The sequence below is a fragment of the Anser cygnoides genome, chromosome Z (assembly GCF_040182565.1).
Source record: "Anser cygnoides isolate HZ-2024a breed goose chromosome Z, Taihu_goose_T2T_genome, whole genome shotgun sequence".
In the NCBI taxonomy this organism is placed as follows: Eukaryota; Metazoa; Chordata; class Aves; order Anseriformes; family Anatidae; genus Anser; species Anser cygnoides.
The window spans coordinates 78501561-78516656 of record NC_089912.1 but is presented as its reverse complement, the minus strand read 5'-3'; the positions used below and the strand labels follow the sequence as shown (position 1 = coordinate 78516656).

Genomic DNA, 15096 nt, shown 5'->3' with positions numbered 1-15096 from the left:
AAGAACTACTTATATTTACCTTGGGATAATAAGGCATTAATGTAGAGCAAATTTTTATGTCCAACAATAATACTACTACATGTACATCTAATTTAATTCATAGTCATGCTCCTACACAGTGTGTCAGGAAGGCAAGTGTTACCCCAATTCTGATAAACTGTTATGCATGCTGTCAAACAAATGCACTGCAAAAACCAGACAGAGAGAAAATAAAGAAAACCCCCACCCACTTTTTTATCCCCAGCCATGAAAGCAAGACATTGAACTCCATTTGACTCCAACAGCAAAGCCCAGGCAACGCTCACTGGGGAGGAGTGGTGGTGGTGGGTGTTCCATTTTGTTTGATTTTGAAAGGGTTGCTAGAAACATTCTGCAGTAACTTATACTGAATAATATTATTTAGCTCCCAGTTAAAATAAAATTGTGGCTTAAAGCACAAAACAAAGAGACTGTGACACTGATCTTTCAGCTGGTTAAATGCTTTCATGCACCCCCTACGATATTAAGACAAATCCCCTTGGTTAGTGACACTGTTTGAATTCATTTCCCAGAAGAAATGAATATGCAACATCAAGGCTGTAGATATATCAGACCTCTCAACTATCACAATACTTTTGAAATAGAAGATGTTTGCATAGATTTTGTTTTTCTGAGCAGAAAGATTTTATAGGGTATGTTTAGATATGCTCAGTATCACTTGAAAATTCTAACTCCATTGCCTACAGTTTATGAACTCATCGTTTCCATTAGGCTCGCCTTGCTATTTAATCACAGAAATACAAGCTGCTTTTGAGTATTAACATGCATCTACAAATGTAATCTTAGAAACAAAACAACAAACTGACTCAGTTACTATGTTTTCACTTAGATTGTCTGGTATTCAGGAAGTTAGACTGATTACTAATCATCTGAGAGAGCCCTTGAAATGATGAGTGACCTTTTAAAAGTTCAGAAGAATAAACATGTATCATGAAATCACTGGGAAACAGCTTCTTTAAGAAAACAGGTAATGGAGAAACTTAGTTGATGGTGAATTTTTCACTGCTTATCTGTCATATCCTGGTGTCAAGTTCTGACCATGACAAAGGCTGAGCACCAGCCCTCTCCAAAAAACAGGGATGCTTGTTTTTCCTCTTCATAATTAAAACAGATACTTACATGATAGTCACATTGCTTGTATATGCTGTAATACTGGGAACCTACCTACATCAAAAAATTCTTGTGCTGTGTTAAGATATTGCCAACTGGGTGGTTTCCACTAAGCCCATTTAGGAGGACTTAGCAGTTTCCACAAAATCCACCAAGCAGCTACCAGAAGCTATCAGAGACCACACTTCTCTGAAAGACAGACACATCTGAAGAGACAATAAAAAATACATTAAGCTAAAACTTACTAAATAGAAGACAACCCTTACAACTTCTCACTGCATGGCAGACACTTAGAGGAATTCTAAAGGTGTCCTCATAGAAATAAAAGTCAGTAACTGGACATGCCTATAGGAATTGCATACCATAAACAAAAAGAACTTAGTTCATATCATGAGCTACCAATGAACTGACACCAATAAGATTAAATGAGAAAAAACAAAAGTGCAGTAATATTATATTGATGCATTTTGGAAAAGCTTCGTTGCTTTTTCAGCCAGAAATGATAAATGAGAAATGGACAATCTTTTGCTGTATCTTGAGAATGTCTGTACTCGCTCAGATGTCCAGAAAACTGCAGACAGACAGATGGAGTGTTTCTGGGTGAAGGGAAAAAATGGGAAGAGATCAGAATGGTCTCTACTTCAAAACTGCCCCATTCTCCCATTTCCAGTCGGAACAAGGCGATGAATGAGCTTTTGTTTTTACTTCTGAGAAGTACTCAAAGCATCCAGGAATTTAGTCATAGTAGTAACATAGAACATTGCTTAGATATTTCTTGAAAGTACAACATAAAGCGGCATGAAATCTAAAAGACAACACTCAGTAAGGACAAGTTCCAAGAAAGAGAATTCAAATACATAAACAGAGAAGAAGAACAACTAACAGTGTAAAATAAGTCACAACTAAGTAGCAGTCAAAATTATGACAAAATGCAGAGAAAAAAAGAAAAAAAGCTAAACTGAAAACTTCCAAATCAAGGATATTACCAGGCAACAGAAGGCAACAAGATTCCACACACTTTCAATGCATCTAATTCATCACTTTACATTTTAGCAAAAAAGTTTTTTATTTTTTTTTTTAGCAAAAGATTTAGAGAAAAGATGAAGGGAGGCCAGAGGACAGCAACAAGAATGTCCAGAGACCTTAAAAATGTGAAATACGAGGGAAGATCTAAGAAGCCTTAATTGATATGAAAGAGTAGGTCCTTGATAGGGTATTAATGAAGGTAAGTAATACATCTAGGTTCCCAGAAACAGCATTCACAAACAGACCTTAAACTGTGAATAGAAGGAGGTTTTATCTAACAAACAATTTCGTCCTTATATATGAGACACCAGCTGATTAGCTTCCTTGAAACAAACACTGCTAAACACAGCCATAAGAAAACAAAAGGGAAAAAAAAATCCTGTGCGGGGCAAGCTGAAAGATCACATTCAAAAATCTACGTACGGATTTTTTCTACCTTTCTCCCAGTTTCAAGTTTCAGCAAGAGCTACAAAGGCAGCTGTAGCTGTAGTAAGCTCCCATTGCTGGACAGAACTGCAGTAAGAATTGCAGAGTGATTTGAAAAGAGCTTTCTTTCACAGTGCAATCAAACTTGAGATTCATGCCCTTCACACAGTCAGCCTATAAACTACAGGACAATAAATCAACCAAATCAAAACAGGATGTGCGGGGCAGTTGCTGTGTTTCTTGAACACCTCCTCTGGGATGCAGATGCAAGACACCCAAGGGGATTTGCAGTTACTTCCAAGCCCAGGTGATGCACATGCTCAGAGCAGTCCAGAACTAATTATAAAGCTGAAACCCACAACACAATCTGCTGCTTGGCTTCCTGATGGCATTAGCAGTTCGCTGCAGGAATCTGTAAGAAAAGCTTTGTACACCATCACAATTCAAGGATATTCTTCCTGAAGTTATAGTTAACGCTAGCAGGAGAGCTTCTCCACGCTTCACTCAATAATAGCTAAAGCTGCATAAAACAGCTACTTACTTACTTGTGTGTCAGAAAAAAAAAATTAACTGACACTGTTGGTTGTGGAAAAAAATCAGTTTGGTAAGGGTTCCCCCTTACAGGAAAGAGCAAAAAGTTATTGCAGTTCAGCCTAAAAGTCCAGCACAGATTATCTTTATCCACCAAAATTTAAGTTCTGTCTTACTACAGAGATTGTTCAACACTTTTCACCCTTAAAACACGTCTTCATTGTGTACCACTTTGCCAAAATAGCAGTTTTGTCTGAAACTTTCCACACCAGATGCCTGCCTGAGGCCGATTTTTCTTGCACAAGTTTCAGCCAAACAGTTTGGATGTTTCAGAAAATGAAGCTAGAAACTACATTTTTCAGCATTACAAGCTTCTGTTGGCCTTTTCTTCATGAAGGAAAGACATTCCTGTCAAATTTCAATTGCCTGTTAGCTCAGTAGAAAAGTAAGATCCATAGTAGGGGATAAAATCTTCTGATTACACTAGCTGGCATGTGACACTGAGGGGTACACAACCACCCTGATTTGCCAGCTGCAAGCCTTACCAAAGTTAGTTTAGTAACTCAAACCTCCGAAGACTGCATCGTCACTTTGCACACCATTCCCTCAGGCCTGAGTCCTGCCCAGAATGCAGAGTCACCATCCCCAGTGGAAAACATGTGGTTTCAATCAGCTGCGCACCACGGCAGACCAGAGCTGGCATGGGAGCTGAAGACAGGGAGTGTTCTTCTCTCTCTTGCCAGTGACTGGGGGCTGCTTTGCAAGGAAACAGTCAAAGAGCTTAAAAAAATATAAAGTAAAAAATAAAATAAAATAAAACAAAAAAAACAACCACCAAACCATGGCTGGAGACTGGGTGGGCTGAGGGAATGAAGTGAACTGCAACATGATGGGAGACTGGACTCCCCAGTCAAGAGACAGAGAGGGGTTGTCCCAGGAACACACTACCCAGCTAAATCAGGAAGAGCAGCTAGGTGTTGATGACAAGAGGTGAAAAAGCACCTAAAAGCATGCAGAATTTATTCCGCATGAGTAACCTAAAATCTGACATTTCCTCACTTACAGTTTTAAGACTGCCTGACAGCATTCTTAAAGCTCTCTAGCTTTGCATCTGCAATGCTACTTAACAGTGTCCGCATGCACTGCTGTGAAGGGAGGAATGAAATTTGATGCTTTAGCTGAGCCAGACTAGCAGGGAAGGCTAAAATTGACCTTTTACTTCCCAGTTCCTGGCTACATTATCCTTCCACTTTCCTTGACCATTCTGGCAGCCAATAGATCCTTCCATGGGGTGACTGATCCCACCAAAAAATTACCCAGAAGGAGGGGGAGGAAAAAAAAACAGGGAACAACCACACAAGCATCTTCCAAACAAGCAAGTCGGACAGGCTCCCAGCAGAGATGAGAAGCTCCACAGCTGGAGGCAGGAAGAGGCAGGACCACACAACACAGAGTAGGTAGGGAGGAGAACAAGACCTCCCCCTTCTTTTTGGATAATGGCCTTCAGCATCACAAGTTAAATGATATTTATTTTAAAAAATTACAGGATGACAAATCAAAGCTTTAGAAGCAAGAGTAATGGAGTAATTTGAAGCAAGAGTAATGGAGTAATTTGGCTTACCTAATGCTAAGCCATTATCTTTATTTGTAGACAAGCAACATTTAAAAGAAATAGCTGACCCTTTCCCCCCACCTCCCCTGTAGTTATAGCCCCTAATAACAGAAGCTTATTAACAAAAATCTGACAAAACTATTGACATTTGTTTGTTCATAGTCACAACTCCACAGTGACCCACTGAAAGCAGTGCTGAAGTGCCACATAGGCGTGTGTGCAGTATACTCCCCACAAAGAACTCAGCCTTACTGTTTCTCTCATACCTATGCTGGTTAAAAACCATTTTGCTTAGTATCATTAGTATCATTTTGCTTAGTCTCCCTTATTTTTCTGTAATTCAATCATACTGGTTGAATTGTACCCTACCCATTCAGAGATTAAAACTGGAATAATCTGTTTTCATTAATAAAAAAGTTTTTCTGCTATACCCTTGTTATATCTGAACTTGTATTCAGATAATAAAAATTTTTGGAGAGTCTTGTTCTATCCTTTTTTTTTTTCCCTAAACAACAGCCTACCAAGCCCAGCCCAACCCCAAACCCTGAGAATTCTTGCCAAAATACACATTTAAACCCAACCCATAAAAGGATTGTTGATCCAGCACTCAGCCGTAACAGGTGCTTTTGCAAGTAACAGCAGTCAGGTGGTCAGAGAGGAGGCAACTCTGCTTCAGGACGAGAAAGTCCAGCCTTCATTCAGCTCCAACGCCAAGCAGCATGCAGCTGCGACCAGAGCTGGTGACCCTGTGTCAGCACACCAGAAGCCTCGGGGTCTCACTAGACCCTAGACATCCATTAGACCACCCCTCTGCTTTGAGAGACCCCCAGCATTTCAGAGAGATCTGGTGAGAAGAGATTCCCCTCCAGCCTTGCTTGGTGCCAGGATGCCGGTTATGAATGTGAATCTACTGAGCATGCACAGCTTACTTTCCCAAATGTTTCCCTGCAATTCAGCCCTTATTTCACAGACGTACAGATCCTGCTGTGGCTTCTCCCCGCTCCAGAATCCTCCTGACCTGTGTCTGCATCGCAGGCAGATGTGTGGCACGAAGCCTCCTGGAGCGGGGAAGGGATTGCCACATCATTCTCCAGCTACAGACCAGCACCATTCATCACACCAGCTGACACATCAAACTCGTGTGCTGGCAGGGCAGGGAGGGGGGGAATAAACAAAAACCCACCACACACCAAGTGGTCTGCAGCAAGAAATAAAGATTCTTGCATCACATTCTTCTTATGCTGTATGCAGGGCCTCTTTGGCCCAAACTCTCTTCCTGACCTCATCTACCATGACTATCCTCCAAGTCCTGCCTCCTCAAAGCTCATTTTCTCAAGGGAGCTCACCAGTTAGAAACTGCAGCTACATGTGCACATTTCAGGGAAAAAAAAAAAAAAGAGAGAGAGAAAAAAAGAGAAAAAAAAAACATGCACAGACTATCTAAGCAAGCTTTCAAAGAATGAGCTTCCAGTTGGTTTAGTCATCCAGTTCCAGCAATCTACTTTGTTTCGGCCTGTTGTTCTTATCTCCAAGACATTGATTTTATTGCAGGGTCCTTTCTGGGGGCAGAGTACTTTTGAAATCAGAACAACAGACACAAAATCCTGACATGGGATTAATGAGACGAGGCCTCTGTTGGAGGCTTCTCTGGGCTCTTGGAAGATAAAATGTACTTGCTGAGAACTTCCATCTCTTTCTAGACTGTCAAGTCCCAGATAGTTCTGTCATATAGATTACTTAAAATACTTTTACTTTCCATAATGTGACTTCCTACATGCAAGATATGTCCTCTGAGTTTAAAAAAAAAATCAGTGTGAACACACACATCTGAAAGTTTCAACTGAAATAAAAACCCTAATTAAAAAAAATAATAAATATTGCAAGTGTATATCACATTAAAAAAAGTACATCTGTCTGTATGTTCACACAGCAAAGAAAGCAACGAGATTCAGCTTCCAGCAAAATAATACAAGCATTAGTAAATTTGCATTTAAAAAATCACCTTTTCCTTTTTCCCTTCAGGAAGAGCTTATACTAACTGAAGTCTTTTGGTTTTCAGATAACAGACAGGAAAGTATTTCTCCAAGAGAGATTAAAGGATTTAGGTAACACTGTATATACAATTAGAATTCCCAAATGTTTGCATCACTGGCAGTTCCTGCGGGTGCTGGGGGAAAGATTAAGTTTGATTAAATTGCAGATTGTGCAAGTTTATTTATGGACTCAACTGTGAAATAGAGAATAAAAAACTATGTGAAGCAAAGCTATTACCCATTAATCTGTTGGTAAAATACCTGGAGTCAGTTTCACAATTACTTTCAACATAAAAACATAGTTCAATATGAGGTTAGAAATAAACGAAGTTCAGAGAAAGCACTACACTAGCAGATAAAGGGACAAAAAAACATTATTTCAGTCTAAGAGTCTGGAATATGTATATTTCATTGGCTCTTTGGCCCAAATGCATTTCAGTTGTGTTTGTCACATGGTTCCAACTCACCTAAGGACCTATTCAACTTAACTGGCATTTATTTACAGTACTAATAACTCATTAACACGTGCATTTTGTAATGACATGGTTTTGCTATTGTAAAAATATTTCCTGGATAGTTTTGAAGCCTGTCTGTATTCTAAGCCAGACAACTAGAAGGTCACTCCAAAAACTAAAATACTAAGAAATTAACCCCTGGGCAATGTATTCCAACAAAGAAATCGGGGGTCTGAGAGGGAAGGACGTGGAAATTCAGCAGAACATCCCTTATAGCCCATAATCAACACTCTTTCCTCAAGGCTGCCCAGGACCAGCAGACAACCAGCTGTACTTCCAGTCTTCATGGGGACCCAAATGTACTCTCTACTGACACAATAGGTTTCAGCCCTAATCTAACAGTTCTGAATACTGACCTGGCATAAGTGTAAGCACTTATCATTGATTCCAGAAAAGTCAGGATTTAACCTGTTCAACCCGCTTCCCAAAATGCTTTACAGGAAGGAGAGCATTCAGCACCTTACAGCTTACTCCAAAGCTGTAAGAGAAAATCTGAGCTGGACTTGGATTTGATCCCCTCATTACACCATGTCACTGAGATTAAGAAGTCACCTCTGTTCCTAGAAGAGTTCAAACAGTCCAAAAACAAGCATTTCCTTCCAGCAAGTTGTATTTAGAGATGTTACAAAAAATCATCAAATTAACCCAAAATGTATCCAATAGAAAGGCTGCAGCTTTTGCTGCTAACTTGGCTTGTAAGAACAAAAACCCCAAAACAATTAAAATTTCAAGCCAGAGCATGAAATATTTCCAGCCTTTGATATTTTGTATTGTCTCAGTTTCTCTAGGCTTTTAAAATGTCATAAATTCCCTCAATGCCAAAGTTGCCTTTCCGACCCTCAACTCAGAGCATTGGTTTATGTGAAATACACTACTGAGTTAGCCTTCACCTCTCATATCTAATCATAAATTATATAGCAAGGCATATTTAGTAAACGCTTTTACCACTGCTTTAGCAATGGAGATTGAAAAAAAGAATGCTGAAATGGGAAAAAGCACAACCACCAGCGGAATATTCTCATACTCAAGGCACATGTGAAGAAGTCCTCTAAAACAAACCTTTTTTCAGTCACTCAAGTAACAGTCAGGATTTAGCCCTCCAGGGCCTTTCACAATGTAATACAGGGTGAAGAAACAAATTCACAGAAAAAAAAAAAAAAGCTATAAAGAGACTTGTGCAGGGTAGATATAATTGGCAAGAGGTGATCTTTGTGCATAGTACATGACAATGCAGGAAGCACTCTGGAGTGGATTAAACCACAATTTGATGCAGAAAGTCCCAGATTAATAGGTTTGCATGCCCGAAAAGAGTAAAAGCCTATGTGAAGTTTTATACAGTATATTTGAGATATTTTCTCATCTCATTCATCTCATTCTCCTTAGAGGACTCCAGCAATAACAGATTAAAGAGCTCCTCTCTACAACAGATTTTCCTTGTTTTCTTTTTTTTTTTTTTTTGGTAATGCCAACATCATTCATGTAACAGTATTTATATCCATCTCTATAAGCTTATGATTCCGTTTGTGTTTTTTTTTTTTTTTTAATTCTCCTGAGTTATGTAATAAGCATACAAATATGCCTGTTTTTTGTGCCTTTAGCAGTGAAACTCTATTTTGCAGGAATAAAGATTTTACTGGGTTTCTTAAAAAGAAAACCAAAAACCACAAAAAAACCTTTTGAGAGAACTCTTCTTGTTATGAAGAGTCCTCACAAGTTGAATTTCAATGGTTCCACGTTCTGAAAAAGACCATTCACAGAGCTGAAAATGACCCATTATTCTTTGACTGCAACCATCAACTACTGCTGACAAAGATGTTTGAAACAAATTTGAAAAGAATATTCAAGATGTACCAAATTCAGTTGAGAGTTACTGCATTGCTTGCACGCTTTTATTAGAACATAGAGAGAATACATATTCTCTAATCTCTTAGAGTTAGAAGAAAGTAACCTAGGAAAAAGTATTTATAGTAGCTTGAGTAAAACTTCTACTCTAGTTAGTGCAGCAGGTTCCGGGGGGGGAAATCATCTAATAGAAATGTTGGTTTTAACATGAAGTGGAAAAAAACTTTTAATTTCCTTTGTAGCTTGACATTATTTCACTTGTTTGTTGTTGGTGTTCTTAAAAAAAAAATAAACTATTTAGGTGTGGGTTGAATTGGTTTTTCTGTTCTGTTTCACTGCCATTTTAATCATACTTTTCAATTTCTGCCTACAAAGCTTCCTTCTATATAGGCAGAATATTTAGGACAGAGAGAGAGGTTACTATTTAATTCCCCCCTCCTCTGTGAAGCCTCTCCCCTATAAAATGCAATCTACAAACTCCTCATCTACAACTTTTGCTGGTTATCCTAACAGCAATAGAAAAGTCTTTCTATCTTTTGGACTACCTGCTGGCAAGTCAAAGATAATTCCTCATGCAAATAGCTGATGCCTAAAGTCAGATTTCTCTTTTAACTAGGAAGGACGCAAGGTTAATTTAAATGTTCCTTATGCTGTTTTGCAAGTTGCTGAAAGCTGTCTTTACGCCAAGGGCTGAGTTCTCAGAATAGGAAGAATTTTGACTTATCAAAACTTTAAATCTCCTCCTTTAGTAGTTCAGCTGAGAGCATGGTAGCAGATAAATAAATAAAACAGAAGAACACAGATCCATTTCATGGGTACTTTGGTACTTCAAAACCATGCTATATCGGTCATCGTACACTTCTGTAGAGGTTTTACTTTACCTTGGTCTACCAGTATTTTAACATCAGCCACGGCACCACAACGGTGGCAAGATAAAACATGTAGGTAAGATTTTGCCAGTGGATGCTCTCAACAGTCTTGCAGACGTTCAACCTGTCTGCCTCGCAACACGTCTCTATAACATATCCTTATGAAGAAACAAACTCCCATTGTAAGATCTTTTAAGAAGATTCTGAATGAAGCTTTAAAAAAATGAAAAACAAACCCTTTTTCAGTCTTTAAGCAAAGCTGTCAATTGTTTGTAATAATGTGCCTTTTCCTCTGAACAAAAGTGCTACTGCTGCTGTCTGGTTTGATCTTTTGCAAAGCTCCTCAGATGAGCAATTTCCGTTTGGAGCAACTGCAGAAATTCCCCCTGACACTCCACTTGCCTGTCCTGTTGGTCATCTTCACAGCTGAGATCCATAACATTTAGCTATGGATAAAAGTAGCAAATGTCTCCAGTTTGTCTGGCATTGGAATAATGAAGGAAAATGTTGATAAATCAATGAGGAAAACAAAAGAAATGAAGAAAGTGTCCTATGTTTTATTTGGAGATGGAAGAAAGTATGACGAAAACTGAAAGTATTCAAAGAGTTGAAATAAAGAAGCAAGAAATTATTAAGGGCCTGTAAAAGATCACATGAACAACGAGTGTACATGTGCGACCTAACCTTAAAAAACAATTTTATTTCCTTAAAAAGAAAGGTAATTGTGATTCAATGTTTGGGAACTACGATTTCACAGAATAATGCTCTGCATAATCATTTTACTTCTGCACAAATATTTACATTGTATTAGTGGAAGAGTAACCCATACTCTTCCCTCCCTGGATTAAAGCATCACCACCAAGTTACACAAGAAGTCACTGCTAACTGGAAACAGCTGCTAAGCCACTTGTATCTCTGTTGCTTTGTAATACCCACTAATAACTCAGAAGGATCATATCTTACATCTGCTTCTCTTCTTTTCTACATCAAAGCCTTAACAGATAGCTTGTAAGTGAAGTTGTCATAGAAGCTAGGTCTTGAGGAGAGGCACAGAAAGCCATTCTGTGGTTGCTGCAGATGTTCCCCTCTGTACGTTTACTAATAGCTGCCTGCTGAGTTTTAACATTCCTGAAGCCAAGGTTTCCAGATGTCTCCTCCAAAATTAATATGATCAACTGGGAAGTTTACAGAAGGGAGAAAATCTAAAAGTTTCTCTTTCCTAACTATTTTTTCACCTGCAGCCTCTGATAGCCACAGAGGAATAGTACATAACAACACGTATTTGCTGCCATACTACAAATATGCACAACAATGGTGTACCCTAATAAAGACAACCCCGTATCATAAATCACTACTTTCACATACCGGAGCCAGCCCCTTACGGTCATCAGAAGTGGTCAGGCCACCAAGTTGCACTGCCTCCTCCTCCTACTGCTGTTTTTGCTTCGTCTGACATTAATGCCCATCACCTCAGAGATGTTAGCCATAAGGTCTGACAACACAAAATGAGATATAGAGCTCAACACAATAAAATTTAATGAAAATTGACTCTAACAGAGACTTTACCAACATTTTTCTGGCCACTTTATCCTACACTGCCCTCAAGCAAAGGCATGTACTTATTTTCAAAAGTCCTTTGAACACAAATGGAAAGTAAGACGTATGATTCACACATCCAAACTTTCAAATCATGTTTTATTATCAAATGAAACCCTGCCAGGTTGCTTTATCAAATTCATCAAATATTTTCCCCTTTCTCTTGAAGAATGAATGCAGCCACCCTATTCTTATTAAAATTCAAACAAAACAGATTGTACTGAGGAACGCAGCTACAGTGATTGCTGTATTTTATTCAAGGGATCGGATTGCTTCCAGCCAGCACCCTTCAACAACGGCTTCTGAGTATGCATACAGGCGTTAATTTTTCAGTGACAATTTTATGAAGATGTGCACGCACAAAACAGGTTCCATGCAGGCGGTATTTAGAGCCTTCCTTGCCTCCTGCCAGAAAATTTCTTCTTCTTTAAACAAAGAACTACTGCTTTTCCTAATGGAAGGAACATTTCTAAAGCCCCGGAAATCTAGCTGCAATTAGGTAATATAAATCAAACCACAGTAATGAAGCACACAGATGACCCAATTTTCTAACCAGTGTAGCAGGAAGGATTTTGGAAGTATATGTAACATTTTTTAGCACTAGCGTACAATGTACTTTTATCTGTCACACAACTATTCTCCCTTCCTGGAAGAAAAAAAAAAATCTGTTTTGTAATTAAAAAAATGAAAGAAAGTGGAGAAAGACAAAGCAAAAGGCAATCCTATCCACTACACCTGAAAGCCACAGTCTATTTGGGAAACAGAGATCATTCCAACTTTTAACAACCAAGAAAGACAACTCATCATCCAAAAGCCAGTATCACACAAGTTAATCACTTCAAACATGTAGAAAACTTCAAGATCTTGACCTAATACAGGTAAAGAAGGCCACAAATCAGGGCTTTCACAAGAAATGGGGACCTGCTTCTTCCCTGTTAGCTGTTTTGGAACAAATTAATGTTTTGTTTGCATAAGCAATTACACGCTTGTCTAGGTCTGTCATATACATCTATGATAAAATACCGATTTTACAAAGTTTCAGACTTTAAAAAAAGTTAATGGAAAATTCTTCATCAGCTTGATATCGGCTAGCATCAGCCAGCAAATAGCAAGTTGAAACAACTACAAACTATTCTGGAGACTACTTCATGCATGATAGGAAGAGATTTGTCGAAAGAACATTTCAGAAACAGTTTTGGCACAATATTCTTCTCCAAACAAGTATCATTTACTTGCTGGTGACCAACATTCACACTGTTGCTGTAAGAGCATATCCATCAGCCTTCCATCTTCTCAGCACCACTCTATTCTCCCTCCCTTTATGAGCTAAAAATCATCTTTAAAATGTGAGAGGGGATAATGGTAAGATTTATAGCCTGAGACAAGAGGCTCTGCCAAGAACTACTGTTCTCTTATTAATCCCAGGATGGAAAAAGACAATGAACCTTTCACTCACTCTCAAGAGGAATCTCTCTTAACTTACAGATCTAGCTTCGCTTGCCTGTCCCATCTGCAGTCCTAGACCACCACAGAACAGAAATTGTTCCTCTCACTGCAGTCACAACAGTACCCTCTTTATAGGAAAAAGAATTACATATTGTTCCTGAGACCTAAAATTGTTTGGGTACTAATTATTTTTTGTAGTATGCAAACGTCGGCTTGTAACAGAACAACAAAGAACTGCATTAAGCAACTCTGCACTTCAAAGGTGGCAGCTATGGGTAAACAAAATACTGTGCTGGAATACTGTGATGACAGAAGCTACATAATTTATGCTTTCTACAACACTGCAAACTCCATAGGGGAAAATGGGAGAAAAAAGCAGAAGTTAAACAACAGTGAAAGCCTTTCTCTGAATACCTCTGCAGGAAGGCTTCCCACTCAGCTAAGAAAGGCTGGAACCTACTCTTTTTTCAGTACTATTCAATATGCTGCACACAACTTCCAAATTGTCTGTGTCATTTAGAATCCCAAGTTTTTCTTTTTTTTCTTCTGCAAAACTGCACTTTCCCCATAGCTTTTAGTTCTTTAGGAAAGAGAAGTCAGCTACTGAGGACTGCCATATTCCACAAGCTGTGTTCCTCCTTGCAACAAAGGGGTACAATTCAATTCACCTTTTGAAAGGAGAAAGTAGGCAATTCTGTCCTGCAATAGATAGTAACAGTACTAGGTAACACTAATGCTAACATTTAGGAATTACAGATAATGATGATGATTTGGGACACTGCATCTTATTTTGTTAAAATTATGAAGACAGTACATTAATCAGCATAGCTGCCATCAGCCCTTATTGTGCAACTGCAAGCCATCATAAACAAGTCAGCAAAATGCTTTAGTAGCTGAAAAACTTTCAGTCTAGACCGTTATCAGAAGACGATCAAAATAATAACAGTAAGATCACAAAGACTTGTGCATCCATTTAATTACAGTAAGTTCTTTACTACAGTATGTACTTCATCACACTTAAGCAAACATCAAACCAACTCCATTCTACCACTGCTTAAATAACTTTTCCACAGCATAAAAAATCTAGTCTATCATAAATTTAGATTGAACAACAGTTTTACTCAACTTTTTTCTAGACTATGCCATAGAAATATCTAGTTATATAGTTATAGTATATATATAGTTATGACTTTTAGAAACAGATTTGAGTCCGATTAGTTCTTTCTTATTCCTCAAATCACAGAATTTAAACAAATGAAGTCGTTCGTTGTAAACAACCCAAAACTACTTAAAAATTAAAAGCAGGAGAATTGGAGAAGTTTGCAATTCAACAGATTCTTCCATCTAAATACACTAATGTCTCAAAAAAAACACTGCTTTTGGGCAATAACAAAAGGTCCAAGTTTTATCTGCTGTTTTCTATCTCTGTTCTCTTCTCCAAGCATTTCTAAAACATTTGAAGCTAATAGCTTTGACATTTCTCTCTGGGCCTGTTTTTTCTCTCTGGGCTTGTTTTAACCCCCATAATCTGTAGACTCTAGAGGTGAAAAAAAAACACCTCAAATATAATGAGGTGAAAGAAATAAAACTACAGGGTAATGTCCTAGTAAGAACCCTTTCACATGCTTTTTTCAATAGTGTGCCATATTCTGTGAAGCTCTAGAAGAGTAGTTTAGAATGAGGTTTGCTTCAACACAGACTTCACTGCTCACTGGAACCAACAGGAGTTTTTCACCTACCTTCTGTGGACTGTGGACAAGAGATGTGCCAGTTTTACTACAGATAGAGACATATTTGACCTACATTCAAACTTAACTGCATGCACACAAACATCATAGGAATAGTCCTTGAAAAAGCCACAGCTGTTTCTCACTTCAAGCATTAAATCCAGGTGGATCGTGTAACGACTCTTAAAGTTGTGCTGATTATTCCGATCTGAATACAGCCAACTTTTTTAAAATGCCTAAACCTGGGTGGACTAGGCCACCCTGGTTGGAAAATCTGACAAAATACATAACTTCATATAGTTCCAGTTGGTTTAGACACATTGC

The 15096-nt window shown here is 38.5% G+C and overlaps 1 protein-coding gene across 6 annotated transcripts in view; it reads right to left on the bottom strand.

Moving 5' to 3' along the window:
* Nucleotides 1-15096, bottom strand: part of LHFPL2 (LHFPL tetraspan subfamily member 2) — a 139777-nt gene that overhangs the window by 31877 nt on the left and 92804 nt on the right. The window contains exon 1 of one of the 6 annotated variants that reach the window (XM_048055030.2): nt 11369-11495. The exons of the other annotated variants lie outside the window; for them this stretch is intronic. The gene's annotated coding sequence lies outside the window, so the exon portion shown is untranslated. Of the gene's footprint in view, nt 1-11368; nt 11496-15096 lie in introns of those variants that run through there. 6 annotated transcript variants of the gene reach the window in all.